This window comes from Mya arenaria, chromosome 12 (assembly GCF_026914265.1).
Source record: "Mya arenaria isolate MELC-2E11 chromosome 12, ASM2691426v1".
Lineage (NCBI taxonomy): Eukaryota > Metazoa > Mollusca > Bivalvia > Myida > Myidae > Mya > Mya arenaria.
The window spans coordinates 67,211,666-67,235,462 of NC_069133.1; the positions used below are offsets into that span (position 1 = coordinate 67,211,666).

At 34.3% G+C, this 23,797-nt stretch overlaps 1 pseudogene; it reads left to right on the forward strand.

Annotated features, from left to right (window-relative positions):
- The first annotated feature begins 2,741 nt into the window (after window positions 1–2,741).
- Window positions 2,742–23,568, forward strand: LOC128210904 (uncoordinated protein 58-like; annotated as a pseudogene).
- The last annotated feature ends 229 nt before the right edge of the window (window positions 23,569–23,797 follow it).

Consider the following 23,797-nt stretch of genomic DNA (forward strand, 5'->3'; position numbering starts at 1 on the left):
TTCTTTCAAATTTACTGTTTGCGTGCGTTTGGATGGGCGGGAAGCAATTTAAATTCCTATTAGCTGTTGTTCTTTTTCTCGTCAATTACGATTGCAACGCTTGGATGCCAGACATTTTTTTACCATATGTGACGTTTAATAGTTTCGAACTGAACTGATTTTGAAGCATGGTATTTTCAAAAAGGTCAATACGTGTTTTAGGCTCCCACCACAAGACAAAAACGCTATTAATCACGAATCACGTGACCACGTTTACTCCTTTAAAAATTGTAAAACCAAAACGGTTTGATAATACAGCGAAAACGAACTAGATGCCATTGGCATTGACACCGATTCGAAAGAACATTGTGAAAGATAAAGAAAATAAAGAAGTGAGGCCATATGCTTAACCGTTCCCTTATATAGCCCATATTATTTGTTCCATATCCGATCATTATGTAAGTTTGCATGAATTACGTCTATTTTGTTATTGCTTTATATTATCGCCTTTTTATGTAAATGTGGTTTGTCAATGACCATAGTTTAAACATATTCTTTTTAATCAGCATATACATATACAACATAATTACAAACAAATACACATGCCCACTCTAGAAAACGGGGTAAGAACTAATATAAATATATCTGATGAAAGTGTTTCTTTGACCTTCTTGGAAATAATGATCTAAATATTCTGTTCTGTTCTGTATGATGATGCAGATTTTCATCGTCTCATCATTACATAAAAAACAGGCAAATCGAATGGAACAGCATGGATCGCGCCGTTGGGCATATAAAAACATGTGGCGTAATAAATCGTTGGTTTTTCATCAATGACTCAACTATGAAACAATCTACTCTACAAAGATTAGTTAAGGTAACTTTGTGTTTTGCTATATGTAAGTAATGAAGGCTTTTGGCAAAAAAAACGCATAATTATGATTCCACAATGTACTACTATTTTGGCTTGTCCTTTTCACACGTATCTCTTTACATTACATTAGAATATCTGTATATTGTCTTCAAAGCTTTGTGGCGTTTACATGAAAGGACATTATTATTATTAACAAAATTATAAGATACGAAGAGAGATATATCACCTGTTGATATGTGTTTGAAAGTCGGGTTAATGTTTCATTAATTTATGACATTTCAAGAAATTTTAAGAAATAGTTGTTAGACATTCAAAGCTGATATCAGATCAGCCAGTAAAGTAGCAATGCATTTTCGCGACTAATACAACTGTCCGATCAAGAATTATTCATTTGTGACTAAATTGACTTGCAAAAACAGCTTTTTTATTTAGTCTATAGTATTAATTTCGTAAAACCCAATGATATTAGTATTGAAGCTATCACAATTAACAAAGCCAAGGCAAACTTTGAATTCAAATTTAGAATGATAATCTCAGTTGATCACATAAGCTGTAACAAAATAATGGCTAGGGTGCTACAATATTGGGAACAATTTGACTGATATCATTTGAGCGGAAAAACAGCAGAAAAAAAAATCTATCTAATATGTACTTTCAGTTTAAGATAATTTATTTTGATTTGGTTTTCATGCAATGTAACAATAATTCTTAAAATAACTGCGTGTTGTGTACATTTTAAAAATAGATTCTTGAACTCGATACCTGATCCCAATAGTAGCATGGTATGTATGCTCTCTCTCTCCCCCCCCCCCCCCCCACACACACACAAAAATACACATACGCACACACACACAATATTAACTGAATAAAGTCACAAAACTTTCAATCTGTTGTTAGTTAACTACATAAGGTGGTAAATTATTATGTGCAATATTCAAGTACATTTTCAATATTTTTATTGGTTCCGACAGAAGCTATGTATTTTATTTTGACCTTATTCCTGTACTTTATTTTGCAATATTGTGAATGCTAGACGGTGAGACATTTTTTGTACCTATTGCAACTTAGTGGCTGTTTAGACAGTGCTCGAGATATATTCTGTTTGCGGGATTTCAGCCTCTCAGAACTCGTCATTCAATGAAAAGATGATTTTTCTATTTTTACAACTTGAACCTCGATTACGCTACATTTAGCTCGAACAAAACTCGCAGTCATGGAAGAATATTTCATAGATATAATTAGAAGTTTAAAATTATTTATAATTGAAGGCTGTTAGAAAAACAATGAATAATTATGAGTCATCTGTTAACCTGCCTAAAGGCGTAAAACATACTTATCATGTGAGTCTGATTCGTTCGATAGACGGCATTGTAGGTATTGGTGAGACAATGAGCCAGTTGTAAGGTGCTATAAGAACAATGAAGGACTTTGGAAAAAGGTTTTCTCCTTTTCTCTCGGATAATGTTTTAAAAACATGTATGAGGATGGTGAAGTGTATTCAATACAGACAAATACCGCAAATAAAGTAGACATTTTCGACGTGCGTAAATGAAAATGAAAATCCCATCGTATTATTCTGACTCATGCCATTAAGACGAGTTGCATACTACCATCCTTCCAACTTTATTTGTTGTAAAAAGTAATGCATTCTTTTTTAATGTAAACAACGCAAGCAGATATAAATGTTTTAACGTATTTTATTGCACGCCTACATCAAACGAACTTCCTCTTAGTTTAAGTTGTGTTCTCGGATAACACGCTTTTACGTTCTTCTTGCAGCTTTGCTGTTTTTATAACAAACATATCGTCTGCAATTGAAATATAAAATAGTGTGTGAAAATCAGTGAACGTTTCTTGTATTTAACTTTTATCGAGGATACGTTGAACCATGGCGATGGTTTCTACTGGTGACGGTGATGACCTTCTTGACTTCAGCAACAGGTTGGAGACAGAGGATCAAGGTTAAAACCATCAACATATATTTTTGTTTCATATCTTGCATTTGCCAAATACAGGTGTAAGAACTAAGATTTAAGAAAGTATTATCTAAGTTTTAGTTTTATATTTTGCATGCCAATTCATGTCAACAGCTGCTTAGAAATGTGGTGCATGCCATAATTATGAGTAGTCTTCCTATAACCATGCAATAAAGTAGCATCATTATTCACTTGCTCTGAATGTCTATATGTATATATTATGGATTCTTAATTATTATATTCGCATATTGTAGTTATACTCAGATTTGCAGCAATAATGACTTGAGGACTTGTTTCCTGATTCAGGTAGTCCTTCGTTATTGACAGCTGTCACCTAGGTAGTGTATGCGGTGAATGATCTTCAAGCAACTGGTTTTGAGTTTGTCTCCTTGTATTCGATCATTGAACCATAGAAAAATATTTGTTATGCGACAATTCCTCTGCTTAAAATTATTTGATTGACTAAAAGGAACTCTTTATGTTTCAACGAAGAAAGCTTAAGTCCCAAATTTTATGTTGCTGATAAATCCTTTTCATTTTAATTATTTCTTCAAAATTGAGCCATTTCATTATAATCAAGTTTATTTGAAAACAAAATCGACTGCAGACTGATACTTAATTTTAAAAATAATATATATATATATATATATAAGCAAAAACTACGTCACTCGTACATTTGGGCATAAATTAAGCCTTAAAAGAGGCACTAGTTTACATTCTTTATTTCGGCAATGTTCAAGCTGTTCAATTTCAGTTATTGTTATTTCTTTTATAAGCCAATAGTTAACAGCAATTTACATATACTTTGGAAGGAAATTTATAAATGTAAGTACCTCATGACCATACACTTACGTAACATCTAGCGAATGAGAGTGATTTGATGATGTTGTTTCACAATCGATGTAAAATAAATATGTTTAAACTAATTGAATAATTCAAGCCTAAAATAATTCCATTTTTGATAACGTTATTCACGCTTATCAGCTCAATAAAGCATTAAATGTCGCATTTTTATATCGGTTATTAATAGAGCTCTTAATTTAACGTGTGGTCTTGTTTTATCATTGATACAAACATTGTGTTGTCATTTCAAATTAACGTTCAATGTCTGACTCACTAAAACGTGAACGAAACACTTTAACATTTGTTCTTATTATTATACAAAAACCTAATTCCCAGTGTTTTAGTCTACTTGTACAATTATAAACTATTAAATCTAAAGTTTTTTCCTGTCGTTTTAAATATTAATATACATATATTATATATTATACGTACGTATATTTTATATAATATTGGATTTATATGTATCAGTTGCAATATCAGTATTTGCTTCCTTTGTGAAATGGGTTTCGAACAAGCCAGTCTTCATCTCCTTTTTCTCTGAGAAATCATCCTTGTTGAAGTATAAAGTCGGTGATATCGATTTAATCAAACTGAATAGGAAAGAAAAGCTGCTTGTTCAAAACATCAGCCTTGTCTTCACGCTCATATATTTATGTTGTAGATGTAAGGAACTACTTTTTATTTACCTTTCAATATATCTTTGAAAGATTCCATATCTATAGTCACTTGTCGACCAACTTGGTATGTTTCAGTTCGTGTTATGAAGTACTGCTGGGTCCGGATTCTCTAACGCCTTGACTCTGGGTTTCAGTCTCAATACTCAAAACTGCATATCTTCATGCTATTGTATAGTTGCTATTCAAATAGCAATTATGATTAAATTGGCCATATTTGTTGCAAATAAAAATATATTCTAAGATGCACTCTTACTCTCAAATAAGATTTACCACAATTAATAATATTGTTTTAATATTCCAAAAAGGATAAATACATGTTCAAAACAATGGTTCTTATGAAGGATATTGAATTTAATTTAAAAGAAATGAGCTTAAAGCACAGTATTTCTACCTTATGAGACTATAGTAGACCACAGTTAATATTTTAGCATTCACCAATCATCAGTAGTTAATATTTTCCATAAATGCATCATTTAGTTAGTAGTTTTGGGTTTATCATTCAAAATTTATGTTTGTTATACATGTGTATGTATTGATTTTGAATAAGAGTGTCAATTTAATATTTTCTTTTATTTTCTGTAAAATTCAAAACTACGAAAAATTCAATACATTTAAAAAAAATCAGTCTGAGTCTGGCACTCAAACAAAGACACAAGTCGTTAGTGAATACGGACCCTAAACACTTTGCATCCAAGGGCAGCCTTACTGATGATCTGTTTATCAACATGATATCTTCTGTTCAACAATTTGAAGAGATTCCTGCTTATCATGCTTTTACCGGTACACTTAGTTGTGTTATTCATGAAATTCCTAAATTCGTCAAAAGAAAGAGATTCTGCTCATCAACCACAACATTGAAATCTGTAATGATGATGATGATGATGATGATGATGGTGGTGGTGGTGGTGGTGGTGGTGATGATGATGATGATGATGATGATGATGATGATGATGATGATGATGATGATGATGATGATAATGATGATTACATGGAATAATATATAACTCCTATTAAGATAAAAATAATCAAGTTTCTTATCACATAGAGGTAAACAAAGTGTCCATTTCTAACAACTAATTGTTGATGTTGTTTTTAATTAACATTGCAGGTAAAACAAATTTATTCAAATATACAAAGTGACAGTGTTATATGAGTTCCTCAATGAAATTATATAAATCCCACTTCACAAGACAGATGCACAGACAAATTGTTTCTCTTTCCATTCAGCACCCTCAAGGAAAATTGTTCAATCTTTAAAATGTGTTTCACTATCCATCTATGTATTTACCCCCTTGTTTTCAATACAAATAATTATTTTATAAGTTGACAGGAAAAATGAGAAACGCTTTTTTAGAGTTCCTTCGTTTGACGGAAAAGGCCACAAACAAGGTATACGAATAGAGTAAGAAACAGTTATGCATACTGATTGTATATAAATAGGGTGTTTCGTTGTATGAAAATAGAGTGTTGATAATATCAAAGTTGAAAGTTATTAAATATAAACAACTACTTAGAACGCTTGGGCAAGATCAACTCAGAACTACTAAGACATATAAAGCGTTCAAACAAGAGCTATTGAGAACTAGTATGAACACAATAACAAGATCTACTGAGAACTAGTGTGAACACAATAACAAGAGCTACTAATAACTACTAAAACAATGTAACAAGAGCTACTTAGAACTACAAACAGCTACTCATAACTTTTACAAGAGCTATAAAGAGCTCTTTTAAAGCACTAAGAGCAATTCGAAGCGCTTCTTAGAACTTATTACCATTATAAATTCTCATCTTTAATAGTTCTTTAACTGCTAGAATTTTACCAATCTGACCTTCTCCACACTTGGCCAAAACTTGCTGGTCATATGTATTGCCATTATTGGCAAAATGTTCGATCCTTTCCTTTCTTTAAGATGCAATGTTTCCAATAATTTTGAAATATATATTATCGACATCATCGTCTACTTCGTCAGAAGGGAAAATAGAACAGGGGAAGAAGGGAGGAAAAGGCAATGGGTAAAACGGGGATAAAATGTTAGAGAAGGGTGAAGGGGGCGAGAGAAGAGAGGGTGGAGGTGAAGGGGATGGGGAGCTGGATAGAAAAAGGGACTAATGGGGGTAGAGGAAGGGGTAAATAGAAAAGGGATAAATTGAAGGAAATATGGCAGAGGACAAAAAGGAAAAGGGGTAGATACAGATAAAGCAGAGTTAAGAGGTAGTGTGAGGAGGAAACGAGACAAGAGGATAAGTGGAAAAGGGTGATGAACAAGGGACGAGTAAGGTCGAGCGATAAGGTAAGGGAAAGGGAAAGCGAAAATTAGAGACCATTGGTGCTAGGAGTAATCGAGATAGTCTATTAAACAGTTCCGTAACATGAGTAACGACATAAGCCTGCACGATGTTGACTCTGAGCGTCACCGGAATTCGCAGAAGTGAAGACAGATCACGTACTATGCACGGCCAAAGGAACGAGTAGTGGCTGAGAGCAATGCTCGAAAACCTGCACCGCCAGTGTATAAATTTTCGCACAAAACAAAATGTTACAATATCATTTTTTAGAGCTTCATTCTTGAGTTATACTATTCCAAAATGGAGGTTTATGTTATAGTTTTCTTATTAAGAAACATGTTTATGCCTTCTGGATTTGTTTTCTTCAGTTTATTTATATCATACATAAGCTTAATAAATAATTTATGAATGATAGTATAATAACAATGATTTACTGTAACGCGTTTACCATTACCATTACAATAAAAGGTGCAAAAATGTCAATGAAAGAAAAAAAAACACGTTTGAAACAAAAGTTACATTTTGGTTGTACATGTAAACCTGATGTCATACCAGATACTTTAAATTCAAATTATTTTAAACACAAATGTCTATTACGTATGCCTGAATTGACACCCCTCTTATATGAACAGCCTTAAATGACAACCTGTCATCAAACATTGAATTACAAAATTACATTCATACTTTTTAAGTATGTCGTGGTGGTTCTTTATAGTTATATGTACCTCTGAGTAGGTCTTAGTAATTCTAAGTAGTTCTTAGTATCTCTTAGTAGCTATTAGTCCGCGAATACAACACATATCATATATCGCCACAGGTAAATGCTCTGCTTCATGTTCAGGTGTATTGATTTCACATGGGAAGTGATTTGTGAGATATCAATACATTCTTGAAACAGACACTAGTCCTTTGTTTATGTGAAGGGTTTATCAAACTGTGATCATTTCATTCATGCTATGAATCCATCCACTCGGAAAACCTGACTTCAATGCGATTCTGGAGCAAGGAAAATGCATGGCTCGATCATTTCTGATAGAAATTCGGGACTAGATTAAGGTCTAAGATATGTTATTGCACTATTATCCCGAAGTCACCACAATAACAAAAGTATGTGTGTTCACCACCTATACTTATTGTTCCACAAATACAAATCAAACGCAATTGTGCTTATCTTGTCTTCCCTTAATTGATATATTAGTAAACAGTGTGATCGTACGCAACTTTTTTTCTGATAGTATATTAACCATGCAAGAACTCATTTCATATCGTATCGTCTTGTTAACCATCTACTCATCAAAGATCTATGATAGATAACTAATATTTCAGTCTCGACTGATGTAGAAACCATCTTCGTGAAATGAGTTGCTTCTTTCATGCGAAAGAAGAGAGGGTGGAGTTGATGCCTGTATAAACCTGTATGCCTGTTCCAGAGTTCGATTATTTGGTGTGGTACGTTTAAGACAGTAAAATGTTCTAATGTTTCGCGTGGTAGGTTAAAGACAGTAAGATGTTCGAATGATAATTGTGTTAGGTTAGAGACAGTAAGATGTTCGAATTATTAGTGTGGTAGGTTAGAGACGGTAGGATGTTCTAATGATAAGGATGGTACGTTTAAGACGGTAGGATGTTTGAATGATTAGTGTGGTACGTTAAAGACGGTATGATGTTTTAATGTTTAGAGTGGTAGCTTACAGGCGGTAGTATGTTCGAAAGTTTAGAATGGTAGGTTAGAGTCGGTAGGATGATCGAAAGTTTAGAATGATAGGTTAGAGTCGGTAGGATTTTAAAATGATAAGTGTGGTAGGATAGCATAGGAATAAAGAGCGTTTATCAATATGTTCCGCAGTACATGTATATATAAGTCATTGCATAACATTGATTTGATCACGGGTCATGTTGACCTATTTTAAATATGCTTTGTGTGATATATTTCTTTAAATAAACGTTTTTCTCTTATGACAATTAAACGCATATCCATACCATGAAGTTGTTTCCAATGTTTTGAGTGCAGTATTTATATGGAACGGTATTGAAAAACAACATTTTTTTCAAGTGAATATGTAACCATAAACTAGCGTGGCGAATAGTACAACGCTAATTTCATGCACGCACGTCAGTTATTGACCGTAGTCTCAGACAACAAAGTTCAGAACATTTACTTAACCCAAAACCTTGTGCTTGAAAATAGTTATGTATAAGGCAATAATTCGGTGAGTACATGCAGTAACTATAACATATTTTTGTGAAACTAGGGCAAGATTTAATATGACTATCTAATATCAGTATGCTAAAACATCCTCTGCACCTTCATTGTGTTCATATTGTATTGCCTAAATTTGAACATACTGAAATTGGGTGATTCGTTAGTCATTGTATGAGAAATATTCAGTATGGGGGATTTCGCCATCTCGCAACTCTCTTCGCTTCAATCTATGAATAACTCCAATAAACCCAGTGTAGTGGTGCAATGTTATGTTATGTTTGTACCTATATACCTTTACCTCCGGTTGTTATTGCTGGACATAAAACAGTTTGGAATTAAAAACCTGACTAAGTTTATTTTTCCGAGCTCTTTGTGCCTGTCGAAATTTGGTCCGTCGTAAATGTCCCTCTTTCAAAATTGATATATATGTCTACAAAGCAACATATACGGAGTTAAGGAAATTACATTCGTTTACAATTATCAAAATTTAATTAATATCAGAAACTTTAATCTCATTTAATGTGGTGAAACACTTCTCAGTTTGATGCACTCATTTTGAAATAGTAATACTGATTTATTTCCAATACATCCTCCACTTTAATTGAGCAAAGAGAAAATCCAGGTTGATTAATACAGCATCCGTTTAACATTTGAACAATCCTACCCACTTATAAACCGAAGAGGGCACTTATTATGCATTGTCAGATACCCCCGATACACTAGTATAACGGAATGAGCGGCATGAACATCGTTGTTGCCGACGGTTTACTTATTATGAAGTTAAACCAATTGAAGGCAAAACTAAATAGAGCCTAAATATTTTTATTGATAATTAAAATTAGCGAAATTTAAAAATGACTGTAGAAACCCCTATAAGATCAACGTTTCCATAAAAGTTTGATTATTTTGAGGTCTATTTCTGTTGCCAATGCAAATGTAAGTTAGTTATGATTGTTGCAGAGTTGGTATTTGGCATGACCCTCAGCACTTATCACACGATGCCTATTAAATACTATTAAACAGTGGAACACCGCTTTTGCTCCGCGAATACTTTCAAAATTCTGATCGTATATCTACGTTCAACTGTATGCACTTGATCAAGTGTACTTGGATTGTTCTGTTTTAAGTTACGTATACCTGTAATGATGACATTTATTAGCACCAATTTTACGAGCCCGTCATGTTTTATCGCCCACATGTAAATACATGCTTGTTAAGTATGAACAAGAACAGAACTCTTGGCCTATTCAATAAATTTAATTACTGAAAAAAATGTTATGTCATATTGACAATAGTCATATTTTGTATCATTTTCAAAACCGAAATACAGAGGAAATTACTTCACACCGGGTATACACTGTTTTAATTATGTTACACTCCATCAAACTAATTGAAAGATCTCATAACACGTCGTAATTTCAACCTGTTGCATGTACTTCAAACATATTTTGTAGGATTTTGTTGTGGTGTATGTGTGTTTTTGTTGGCATTGATTGTTTGTACACAGCCTGTGTATAAGTGGTTTATTTGTTAATTAATTATTCAATATTCGACCAAAATAGCTCATCGCCAATATTTTCCAGACGGTATTGCCCAGATTGATTGAAAAATGATACGATCCAGAGATTTGAAGACGATATGGACCAGATTGAAAGATACCAAAACATGAGTTATTCTAAAAGGAAATACCGCGAACAAATTAGTTTAAAAATTTAATCTCATATTTCAGTATGAACGTACGGGAGGATAATCCATATTACAAATCGAATGCAAACAGTCTAAACAACCTTCAACTTTCTATATAAAACACATCAGTTTTAAAAGATGCATCGCAGTGATTACGTTGCATATTTATGACAAATACTATGTTAATGCTTACTTATATGTTCACTATTAATAATTACTGTAATTCATTGAATCTGTAGTAGTAGTAGTAGTAGTAGTAGTAGTAGTAGTAGTAGTAGTAGTAGTAGTAGTAGTAGTAGTAGTAGTAGTAGTAGTAGTAGTAGAAGTAGTAGAACTATCAGTAGTAGTAGTAGTAGTAGTAGTAGTAGTAGTGGTAGTAGTAGTAGTAGTAGTAGTAGTAGTAGTAGCAGCAGCAGCAGCAGCAGCAGCAGCAGCAGCAGCAGCAGCAGCAGTAGTAGCAGCAGCAGCAGTAGTAGTAGTAGTAGTAGTAGTTGTAGTAGTAGTAGTAGTAGTAGTAGTAGTAGTAGTAGTAGTAGTAGTAGTAGTAGTAGTAGTAGTAGTAGTAGTAGTAGTAGTAGTAGTAGCAGTAGTAGCAGTAGTAGCAGTAGTAGCAGTAGTAGCTGTAGTAGTAGTAGTAGTAGTAGTAGTAGTAGTAGTAGTAGTAGTAGTAGTAGTAGTAGTAGAAGTAGTAGTAGTAGTAGTAGTAGTAGTAGTAGTAGTAGTAGTAGTAGTAGTAGTTATCGAGCTGATACACTACGGCCCAGGTCGAGTGGTTACGATTCGATTCGTATCGTTTGCAAATCAATGACATACCGTCCGCCAATCTGGGCTGTAAATTATATTAACCATGACCGAGTGAGTTTGAGACTCATGGGCCGTCAACCCTGTCCATATTAACGCCAACCTTGGACGTATCGTCCGTAAACCCGAGACCAATTGTCCGTTAACCTTATACTTGGTCCGATGATCTTGGTCGTATCGCCTGAAGTGTATAGGCGATGGCACTATTTAATTATTCAGTCAAATATGGTATAAGCGATTCGTATTGTGATGATTCCGAACTAGTATGTTCATTTGGTACTGTTCCAACACACACTAAACAAATGAATAACAGTAAGAGACTAGCCGATAAATATCATTAAATGTAATTACAGCAAAACAGTAAGAATTTAGGCTGCGTGGTAATTTAGCCTTCTGGGTAATTAGGCCTCAATGATAATTAAGCAAACAGAATGATCAGTCTATTTTCTGGAGCAGATCTTGTATGTGTAAAATTATTTGTGAATGATCTGCAGAAAGGATTTTACAGAACATTCATTCCTATTTTTCCTCTTTGGGTGATTGCGCATCATTTAAATGTTATTTCATTCATAATCCCATCAACGCAACATCATCGGAATATGCTTGTCATAAATCAGGTGGCATTTTATTGCGGTTAATTGTATGTGATGATGAAACAAGTGACGTCATTGACGCCGCCGCTGATCAAACAACCAAATTAACACGTCCAATTGTCATAAAAGCGTTATGTTCAGTTTTGACGTTGGTTTAATCCTGAAGAGAATTACAAATAAAGGGAAAAGATATAAACATTGAATATTCAAGACTTGGGGTTCGGACTTAAATGACCATGTAATGACCAGATAGTTTAATATGGCAATTAAACGCAATACAATAAACACTGTGTGACGTCAATATGATGCTATTTATATGCCTTTTAAGAGAGTTATATTGAATATTCCATTCATTCCGACAACATATTTTTATGACATATTTCCTGACAATGATTGTAATCTAAGCATTTTCTTCCGATTATTAATTAACGCCAAAAAAATTCTAGAAATAATTTTACTGTAGGAACATATGGTAGTGCTCAACAGAACATGTGCTCTACTTTTTGTTTATAAATTTTCAACCCAATTGACTTTCATGTTGCTGTTATATATCATTTATATGATAATACATTAACCTCGGGCTCAACAGAAACATGCAAAGAATTGTGCTCCGCTTCCTTGATTCAAAAATGGTCACATGGAAACGAAAATTGAGCAGTTGCAAACAAAATGCATTTTAGGACGTTGATGCCAAATGGCTTCTTAGCAACTTGACTAGTTCCTATTGATAGTTGTTTACAAAAAGTATGGAACGTCAAAAAATCAATGGAAAATGACATGCCCTTGCAACTAACAACGACTACTCCTGGTGTACATCACCTACAGCGGCGAATCCGTGGTCCAGTAGTAACACACTACACTGTCTTTCTCGTGTCTGATAGTTTATGATCCAAGTGCTGATATCTAGTAAACACTTGGGAAAACATGGATACTTCTTCCATGCTAATTTAGTATACATGGATGCTACATGGCCCATAGGAGCACTAGTTTTACGCACTTATTGTTCAGTAATATTGTTATTGTCTTTTAGTTTGCATAAACCTGTGTATATATTGATTGTGTGTTTAACGGATATTAACAAATGTATTCAGGATTAGGGTTTAATGTAAGAACTTGGAATGGTAAATAGAGAAGGAATTTATAAGTAGTAAGTTTTATTTTCACTCGTATGAGAATATTTCACTTAAATGAATAGTGAACACATCAACACATTCAACAGTGTTTGAACAAAGTAGAGTATAATCAAGGCGCGGGATACCTGCTATTGAAGTCATGTAGATAGGTAGCTTGATGTGTATGAACACTTCCAATTTCAATATTATTTACGTCAATCCAAATTATAGAAACCTAAATGGCTTCCTTCTGTACGTTTAAAATAAGTAGATAATGGGCCCCGGGTTGGCAGACCTCATTCCGGGTATTCTGCAGATGACTAACCGCATGCTATCTTTATACTATATGCAGTAGTATGTACACTATATTAACTCTTACATGTAAAACAAAGTTCAAGCTTTCTTCAATAATCCCATGGGTGCCAGCAAAACTAATATACAAAATGATTCCGCAAAATATGATACTGTCATGGCGATAATGTCATTAATATGAATCAATAATGCATATTCTGAAATGAGCAAACTAGAACGATATCGCGCTAAGGGAATAAATCAATTTGGCGACATTTTTACTAGAATAATTGGTAGATTTGTGAGTAAGCCGGACACAAGTGTGTTTTCTCCGGGCATATTGCCCCCCCCCCCCCCCCCCAAACACACACACGAAACAAGACCACAATCTGGTGTCACATTTTGCCAACGGGAGAAAAGGGAAATGTTATAACTTGTTTCAAAATTAATCTTAACATAAATCAGTTTAAACTTAATAAACAAGCTTACGAACTAATGTTTTCTTGATGTAAAATTATTCACCGTTCATATTGCAAATACGTTTATTTACACGTTTACATACCTTGAACGACAATGATTCAGCCGTAAATGAGAAAGCTCGTTTCAATCTGGGATTGTTTTACACAGATGAGAAATGTAAGAGGCTTCATTGAAAAGTCTATCTGAATTGCTTTTCTTACATTGCTTCAGCGAAGAACTAATGACATGTATATTACTATTCGGTGCTAAGGTATTTATTTCTTCGGGACTTTCCAGGGTAGCGCAGTGACTAGGAGAATACGGCAGAGTATGCCAACAACATTCAACGATCTGGACGGAACCAGCATGAGTTATACAGATAAGCATCAAATGTCAAATATATAACACGTGTTTTTAAAGAAAAGATAAGCTTTTACAAGCCACTGGATAAATATCAATCTGGTAACACAATATTTTTTTTGTTTTCGTTATGTCACAAAATAGTTTTAGCTGGTATCGCGATAACACTTAATCGTTGAGGCCTGTGCCAGTTAAATAGTTTTGAAATCAGAAATTACGGATTATACCTGCTGTGTCTGAGGTCTTAGTATTGATTTTAATAGTGTTCTGCTTATTCTGCTTCAATATAACAAAATTATCTGAGATTTTACCTTGGTGTTTCGAATGACTGCGTGTCTAATTACGGACGTAAAGTATCTTTCTGCTGTGCATCATCGAGTGCTTTTAAAATTTTGTTTAAGTTTTGAGATTTAAAACTTATATAGGTTGTAGATTCCAAGCGATTCAGAGATTATATATGTGAAAGGTATAGATACAAGTGGTAAGTGTAGAATTAATTATATTTACCCATCGCTGAACATTATCTTTAATATAAGAAAGAGCTGGCCCCAATATCACGAAAATACTTAAGTCACATCTCAAACTCAATCTCAACACATTATATCACAGAGCACTAAAATTTATTAAAAATCATATATGTTTTTTACAGTTTTATATTAGCAGTCTATCATAGAATATGCTGATAAAAGCCTTTGGACGAATTCCAAGGTAAATATATTCTACAGCCAAAAATGTATTTGAGTACAATTCTGTATTCTATATAAAATACTCAGGTATATTTTTTGCTCTAGAATTAGTGTTCTTTGAAATATTGACAAAATATTTTTATCAACCCATTCTATGAGAAAATACGTTTTCAAAAAGTATAAAACTTTGCAAGATTTTGAAGAATATTATTCTTTTATATGGTGAAATGAGTTGAGACTGAGTTTGAGATTTGACTTAAGTATTTTCGTGATATTGGGGCCTGGTGGTTTGTGACAAAACGGATCATCGACAAAACGGACCAGCAACGAAATTGCCAATTTACACGACATAAAAGGCAAAGCTTAAGGTTGAACTAATAATTTAAGCATACTTTTAAACATTATATTCACAATATCATTTAATTTAGACAATCGATAGGCCTCAACTGTTATTTTTTCACCTGTTCCGATTTATTACAACAATTGGTCCGGTTTGGTTAGTCAAGGTTGTATTTGAACCCTTATTCTTGACAAATATTCTTAAAAATTGATATCATAGTTTAAATGCACAGTTAAATATGGGTTTAAATTAATTACAATACTGTATGTTACGATGTTGATGACTTGTATTTTGATGTTGTGGCCATTAACCCCAAATGTTTCCCTTTCTGCCATATGTATTAAAATTATAATAGTTATATTCAATATCAAAACCAGTACTTTGTTATGCTCAGCAATATTTTGTACTATTCGTTATTAAATCCAGGTTAAAATGCCTATCAACGCGATTTACGCCAAGACGAAGATAAAAGCTTTGCCAACGCATTAAGTAATTAAAGTTGGAAATATTTCTTTTTTAAAGCTTAAGCTTGCCGTAAAATCCCTGTTAAGGTTGCCTTTTCTTTATTGTATATATTCTGTAGTACAAACGTAGTTGCTTTTGCTGCGGAAATGTCTGCTACATGAAACACGCGAGTTATATTTTATCTTTAAAATGTCAAGTTTATATATATAGCCTGTTTTGGCAGGATTAAAACTATTCTTGGCAAATGTATGCATGAGACTAGAGGTGAAAGTGATGGTATTTCTCAACACTGACTGTTTTGCCAATGCGAGGCAGACAAAACCATTGCTGTAACATTTAATTAATATGTACTAACATTAATTGTGCCGTTAACAGTCAGACAATATTTTTCCACAAAAAATAAGTATTGACGTACTTTTGTGCACGTCCGTCTCATTGTTATATAGTACGGACAAGGTCGCAATCTGAACTTAATTGGATAATTTTGCTTCGTACAAAACGCCAACTATCATTATTATTTGTTCAATGTTCAGTTGGTCCTCCTTTTCGGACTTTTAAAAAAACTACAAATAAGCTGATATGTGTTATTTGTCCCAGCGGGGTTGCCTTATTCAAATGTTCCATAAATAGGTATGTTTCTTTATGTGTAGATACCCAAACATGTCCGATTCCAGGAATGTTTGCGATGTAAATACATAATCAATGTAATCTTGTCCTGGGGATTTAGAGAACATCTTTCTTTTTCTGTTTGTCAAGTAATAAGAACATAAAAAGAGAGTCCTAGCAGTATTCGTAGTTCAACGAACTTTAGGTTGAGCAGAACTATGTACTTGCTAAAGTATCCCATCTGGATTGGGATTTTATTGTGTTTGAGTCATTTGTGTTTTGTTTTAAGCTTTTTATACTAATTGCTTTCCACAAGAAAAGGGAAAGGTAATTACGTAAATTGAAGGGAAAACATGCTGACATGTTGGCATTAAAACGCTATAAACATTTCAAAGGAACTTAAAACCAATGGTGAAAATTCTTTGAGGTTTCCAACCGGTTTCCATGATACACAACACGCTGCAGCCATCACTCGCTCATTAAGTATGGCTCATGTTGTTTATACTCATAGTTCGTGTCTAGTTAAATGATCGGAAAAAAACTCTTTTCTCCCACCTCAGATAAGTAGATCCAATAGTTTAACCATGCTAGTTAATCTTATCTTGCCCAAGGGCGAAGATAAAATGCCCGTATGGAACTCCTTTTTATCGGTCACTACATTACAATTACCTCCCTTGTTGAAGACTGTCGTCAGTAGCATCAAGGAAATCTTGTCTTATGGTAATATTTAAAACGCTAATTAATTAGTTCTCGCTTCAAATGTCACCATAAAACAGATTTCACGCACCATTCAAGAAATAATGCTTCATTTTTCTTAGAACTATTTAAAAAGACCGATTTGACTATTACCATTTACTAGATCACTACGCGCATATCCATGACAACCACAGTCTATCGCATATCCATACGCAATTATTTTCACTAAGCACAAAAGAGTTCCAGCAAAAATACATTTTTACTTATTTTTGTTTAACTGAGGTTGGAGAAAAAGCATCTTCCGTAGCCGCTCGTGTAAGATAGTTTCATCCCGTCCCTCGCGCAGGGTCGGAATGAACCTATCTTACACTCTCGGCCATGGAAGATACTTCTATAATCCTATAGGTAGTATATCAAAGATAGTTTTGTCTATTAATAAGGCGTTTGTGATTTCCAACAAGCAGAGTATAGCATTTATATTGTATATTTACATATTTACATGAAAACATTAGATAACAAATCATAAGTTACGACCTCTAATGTACGTTTGATGATCTGTTGTTTCCATATTTCATAGCTTTTAAAAAGAATCAAAATCCTTCAAACCAAAATGCACACTGCCAATGAATTTCCGGTTAAATTAAATCCGATTACATTTCTAACTCATACAAAATATTACGGTTGCATCATTATATTATGATTGTATTATCAAGAATTGATTATGTTATTAATTCCATTCTCTGTTTGCCTGTTGGTAGTTTAACTTGGTTGTTAATTTTACATAAAAGTTCCATAACAATAAACAAGGTACAGGGAAAATATTTCTGAGTGGATTAAAAGTAAACATTTCTTCTAAGTTTGAGGTGTTTATGCTTCTCTTAGAATAACTGAAATATATTTCAGAGGACACTCGTCTCCTGTTCAAACCGGAAGGGTCGATGGACGCGGACGACGGTCATTTGTCGGTGTCAGCTGCCGGCAGTATGGACACATTGGCCACTGACGTCACGGTTTCTTCGGAAAAGCCATTCGGAACTCCTTGGCCATTTTTTTCAAAAACAACCTCGGATGTATTTGGACGGTTTACATACTAAAAAAGTGGTACGTTTAAGTCCGCAGCAAGTAGATCGCGTAGTAATTTTATTTAGCAGTTAAACTTTGTGACTTAAGTCTTGTGATATTTAATTATGTTTGCAATAAAACAATTCAATGGCAATCAATTTAAACTTAGATCAATAAATACAACTCTAACACACTACATTTAATTAATGATATTATTCAAAATTTTACGAACTACTTCAACTGATATACCTGCATACATCCGAGGTTGTTTTTGAAAAAAATGGCCGAGGAGTTCCGAATGCGGAAAAGCTGGACCAGCCCGAGGGATGCCTTGGAAAGACAAGAAGAGTCGCCCAAGCCGTGTACAAGGCGGCACGATCCCTGGTTGGGTTTATCATTATTCTTATAGCGTACACCGCGCTCGGCGCCGCCATATTTATGGCAATGGAATCATATCATGAACAAAAGTACAACTCCAACATTACGGATTTAAGAAAGAATCTAATTACTCAATTACTGCAGTCAGTGAATCAGATCCGAGACGTGAACAAGTTCAGGGCGGACCCAACCAAGCTCTTGGTGGACTATGAATCGGCGATCCGGGAGGCGATTAAGAATGATGTGACCCCGGACTCTACAGTAGAGTTGTGGACGTACTGGGGCAGCCTGTTCTTCGTATGAACTGTCTATACCACCATAGGTAATAAGTGTTCAAGTTTTATATATGAAAGCATATATCTCGCTTTGTACTTAAAATCTAGTATATCGATACCAAGAACAAAAGGACAGGTACATGCTTGCAATACATTATTTCTTCTATATTTATAGACAGCGTCTTCAACTATAGATACGGGTACTAATCCAAATAGTCTTAAGTCGACTTTTTAACGATGTTTTTATATGGCAAATCCTTACAAATTGTAAGTCTTATTTGGATTTCGGATAAAGCGTATATTGTATAGAATGTTTTATAAATGTTTTGATCATTTTTGAACATATACATATAAAATTGATATATTTGATTTCATAAATATTCCGTGCATGAAAAGTCAGTATCCAACGAACAATTTTAAGTTTAAGGTTTTTATATTCCATCCTGTCAAAACATACCGATATATTATATGAAGGCCACCCATTACTCGCGATGAAATAGAGTTGATTGTCAGACTCTGTGTCATTAAAAACTTTTTTGAGATGGATATATTTTATTTTACGAATAAAGCCTCTTTGTTATGCATTTAATGCGTTTTTGTCCAAAATACCTTTACAGGTACATGATATAATATGACTGCACTTTTTATAATCTATATCAGACATCAAACATTTTCACCTACCCGTTTGGACGTTTAGGGATTAGAAGAAAAATCCCGTTTTGAACGTCTATTATTCTAGACTAACGGTGTACAGCAGTGAACATGTTTGCATCATTTTTTAATATCAAGCAATCAATAAACCAAGTCAGCTGAGCTATTATGGATTACAACATAATAGAAATATATATATGTATACCATACAGAATTTGTAGTCTGAGCTGCGAAAGAAATAAACTTTGTCAAGCCCCAGAACACGTTCAAAACATGTGTTTTTGTTGTGCAGTAGAAATCCAAACATATCGGTTTTACATATACAAAACTTAGCTTTATCTAAGCGATATCATATTTACTTTAAAATCTTATAGCTTGATGCCGTTTTCTTCCCTGGTTATGATTTGAGATGCCGAACACCAGCTCTATATAAAATAATGTAATAAATTATCAATATTGTACATGTAGTATATTCAAAGAGTGTATGTGTAGGAGATAACATATGTTCTTTCTCAGACAAGGCCGGGTATTGTTAGTGTTATAACAATATGATTGTTCATTTTCCATCCCTATGCAAATTTTGATATTTCTGTGGAGAAATGATAACAATGACTATCGAATTATGTAAATTTATTTTTTATCTTTTTATTTTTTATCAATATTTTTCGTGTTTTATCCCTATAATACTAGCGAATGATGGCCTTTGTTTAACAAAAGTGATATAAAATAAAAAGCACACGCCTTCTCTCCCTCCTTATTTCTTACAAACTTATACATGAAAGACTCAGATTAAATTTTCCTATACTAAACCATGATATTGATGAGCCTGTCAAATACATGTTTGTAAACATGTTTTAAAATATGAACATTTTAAAAGGCATTAGCTTTGTTATGATTCGTTAGGTAATAGATTCCTTTTCATTTGCTGTACTGTTTGTACAGACAAAATTTATTTCTAGGGAATTGGTACATACTGCACTTTTTTCAAGAGCTCACCAATGCCTATCGAAGTGTTTTCCATAAAGCTTGATTTTAACATGCATGCTTTGTATAACAAGAGTCCCACATATTATATATTATATATATAATTTATTTTGCACTCTTTATGGAAAACGACAGATGTTCATGTTTTTTATGAATAACACATTCACTGTAAATACGATGTAAGGAACTTTACTTGGGAAATAACTTTTTAGTTGTGTAAGTTTCGGACAATTAAAAGAAGGGTGAAATATAGTGAGACAGTTCTGGTACTTCCATTAAACACCGGGAAGTAAAAACAATTGCCAAAATTATAAATGGTAGAGTTAGTGGTATTGTATTCCCTGTATTTCAAATGTTAAGATCGTGTTAGAGTTGTGCTGTCTTCTTTTCTTTACACAATGTTCGTAATTCGCAAAAATGATCATGACATTAACGAAATGTTTATCAAACTTTAACATTGATTCGAAATATTGTTATTTATTACTACATTCTACTGTATGGAATTTTCTCGTGTGCCGTACTGCGTTCAATTTCTAACACTTTTCGCTTTTATTTTTTTAATATCGTTTCATAAATTTGCTCATTCCATAGAAACACAGCATGCACAGCTTTTTGCAGATGAAAGCATAAGTTTTATACACAGAGCTTTTTCAAACACTCAGGACATTTTAGAAACCAGTACTTTCCAAATAATATATTTGCACTGTTTTCCCATAATAAGGCATTGAGCGAGATAACAAGTCAGTCCGTCTGTTGAAACATAAGTCTGTCTCTCTCTCCTAGCTTTACATATTGATAAGATATCGACATAAACAATGAAACACTTTCAGTTAAGCCTAAACAAATAACATATGTGGTTTCTATTACCTGATCGACTGTATTTTTTAACCACGGTCAACGACTCAAAAGTTTTAATCTTAAATAAAGATATCTCTGACCAGTAGTAAAACCGATAATTTAGTCGTGTTAAAACACATCCTATGTAATATAGGGATGTTTTCTATAGCATACGTTTGTTCAGACATCGTATGACTGCTGGAATATTTCCATGAGTAATGAAAGACGAATGGTGCTTGATATTCTGTTTGGCACACAAAACACACATGTTTCCCAAACATGGCCGAATTCCGTTAGTGTTGTGTGTTTCTATATCACTTTTATTTAACTTAAAATACTCGTTCACCTTTCTGTTCTTTCTGGGGGGGGGGGTATATAAGTTTGTTGTTGGAAAATGTTATTAGAATATAATTAATTTTTAAACGGACGCATTAGTTTTGCCTCAGATGAATACCATGTTAAGTGTGTTCATCATAGTATACATTTAATGAGTGGACTAAATTAAAACTAGCTAATGAACACTACTTCTTTTTGATATGCAATGCCTTTAAAGTATGACCATTGCTCGTGAACATGCAACAATAATCGTGTTTGTCTCGCACTTTACGTGGACCAATTTTCATGCTACGTGCACGTATTTCTGTTAGTTTGTCTGCTCGAAATAGAGATACTTTAACACGATGAACAAGGTTTATATGATTGGTATTGATCACATTGTTACATTTTCGGGATACATAAACTTCTACCTAGCTTTTACCGGGTGGTTTTGTATGTGTTAATGATCATGTTCTACGATGTATGCCCTGCAACCCTTCAACATGTACACATGTTATATGTTAGTTCGTTACATTGAAGAGTTATTTTACTGTTTTCCAGGTTACGGGAACATCTATCCCGTAACGGGTATCGGGCGTGTATTGACGATCGTGTATGCGAGTGTGGGGATCCCCCTGGCGCTCTTATTGCTGGCGGAACTGGGGAAAGTGTTCACCCGGGGTCTCAAGTACCTGTGGGCCTTCGTAAGGAGGTACTACTACACCGGCTACTTCCGAAAGGTCCGTTCTTCGCTTCAGCACAAATATCAGGTAGCTCTATTTGCTTTTTATCTATTTAAGTTGCGTTCCTTATTAAAACGCTCAAAACATTGAATTGAAAGTACGCAATTTCACACTACTCATAGTATCGTATAACTTGTGTGTATGTAAGTTTTGGAACATCATTTACATTTTATGAAACACTTTTTCCAACTTCTTGTGTACAATCAGGTTACGAAGTCGGACTTAAAGAAGAAAAGAAGCCCCAGTACTCCTGCCCTTGTAGAACAGGCGCATGTTGAAGCAGGAGAGACGGGTAGCCTGAAGGCAAAGAGCCTTCAAAGTCTTGACGACGAGGCGGCCGCGGCCAAGGCGGGGCAGCGCTGTCGCAGTAGTTCCAAGGTGGTGTATGGGTACGAGGTGGAGGATGAGTTTAATCTTCCAATCAGTATTGCGATCGGTATCCTGTTTGTTTACATCATGCTGGGAGCGACAATATACACGATATGGGAGGACTGGACATTTATAGAGGTATTCTTCTTTGTATTCGTGTCCCTTTCAACCATTAGGCTTCGGTGATGTTTTACCTGCACATCAGAACATGTTTGTCGGTCTGTCATTGGTTTCTATGTGTATCAATGTCGCGGTCGAGTTTTTCCACAGTATGTCCAAAAGGGCTAAGCAGAAAATGGGCGAGGCAAAAAGAAAGATAGGTGATAAATACCAGGCAAGCAAAAATGCGCGGGAAAAAGTATCTGGTATGAAACACAAGTAGGTTAAGGCAGAAGACAGATTCACGTCTCACTAACCTATGAACAAAACTTACTGATAAAACATCCAAGTTCAAACATAAGACTGACAAAGCGTTTACTGGTATTAAAACAAATATATCAAACGATACAACCAGATTTAAAAAGCGAGCCGATGAAAAACTCAGAAAAAGAGGGTCAACTCTGAACGGCGGTAGCCCAGCAAATATTTCAAGAGAAAAAGTAGCAACTGAAGACATTCACGAAGACATACCTGCCGCCGACGGCACATATAAATCAATTGGGGACGTCCAGTCAACCACCACTGAAAAACCAATATCACCTAATCGCCGGACGGAGGGTAAGAAAAGGGCCCCAACTCCGCCTACATCACCTACAAAATCCCCAACAAAGTTCCCTACAAAATCGCCGACGCAAACATTTGCCTCACTCGGAGCGTTCCGAATATCTGTGAAGAAAGACACCAAATAGATATTTGAAATGCCTGGGTGCTATAGTTTGTGTTAAGTTGCCAATTTAACCAAGACAGTTTAATTGCTCTCTATATGTAATTGGTATTATCAAGATTCAACGCGATACAGATTTGCATTAGTTTTAACATATATGAAATGTATCTTGTTTATTTTGTCAAATTGATAAATATCATAAATACCACAAAATGTATAATGGAATGGTTATGGTAATTAATTGACCAGGAATGTCGCAAACACACGGCGCATTTATTTGGTAAATGCATACTTATAATACCTTTACCAGCTTAGTGTATGATATTATATATTATCTACTGATCTAGCCTCTGTTAAAAGCGACCGATTCATCCGATTAAAATAAAAAACGGCTCACCGTTAATTTACCAAAATAACTTCATGT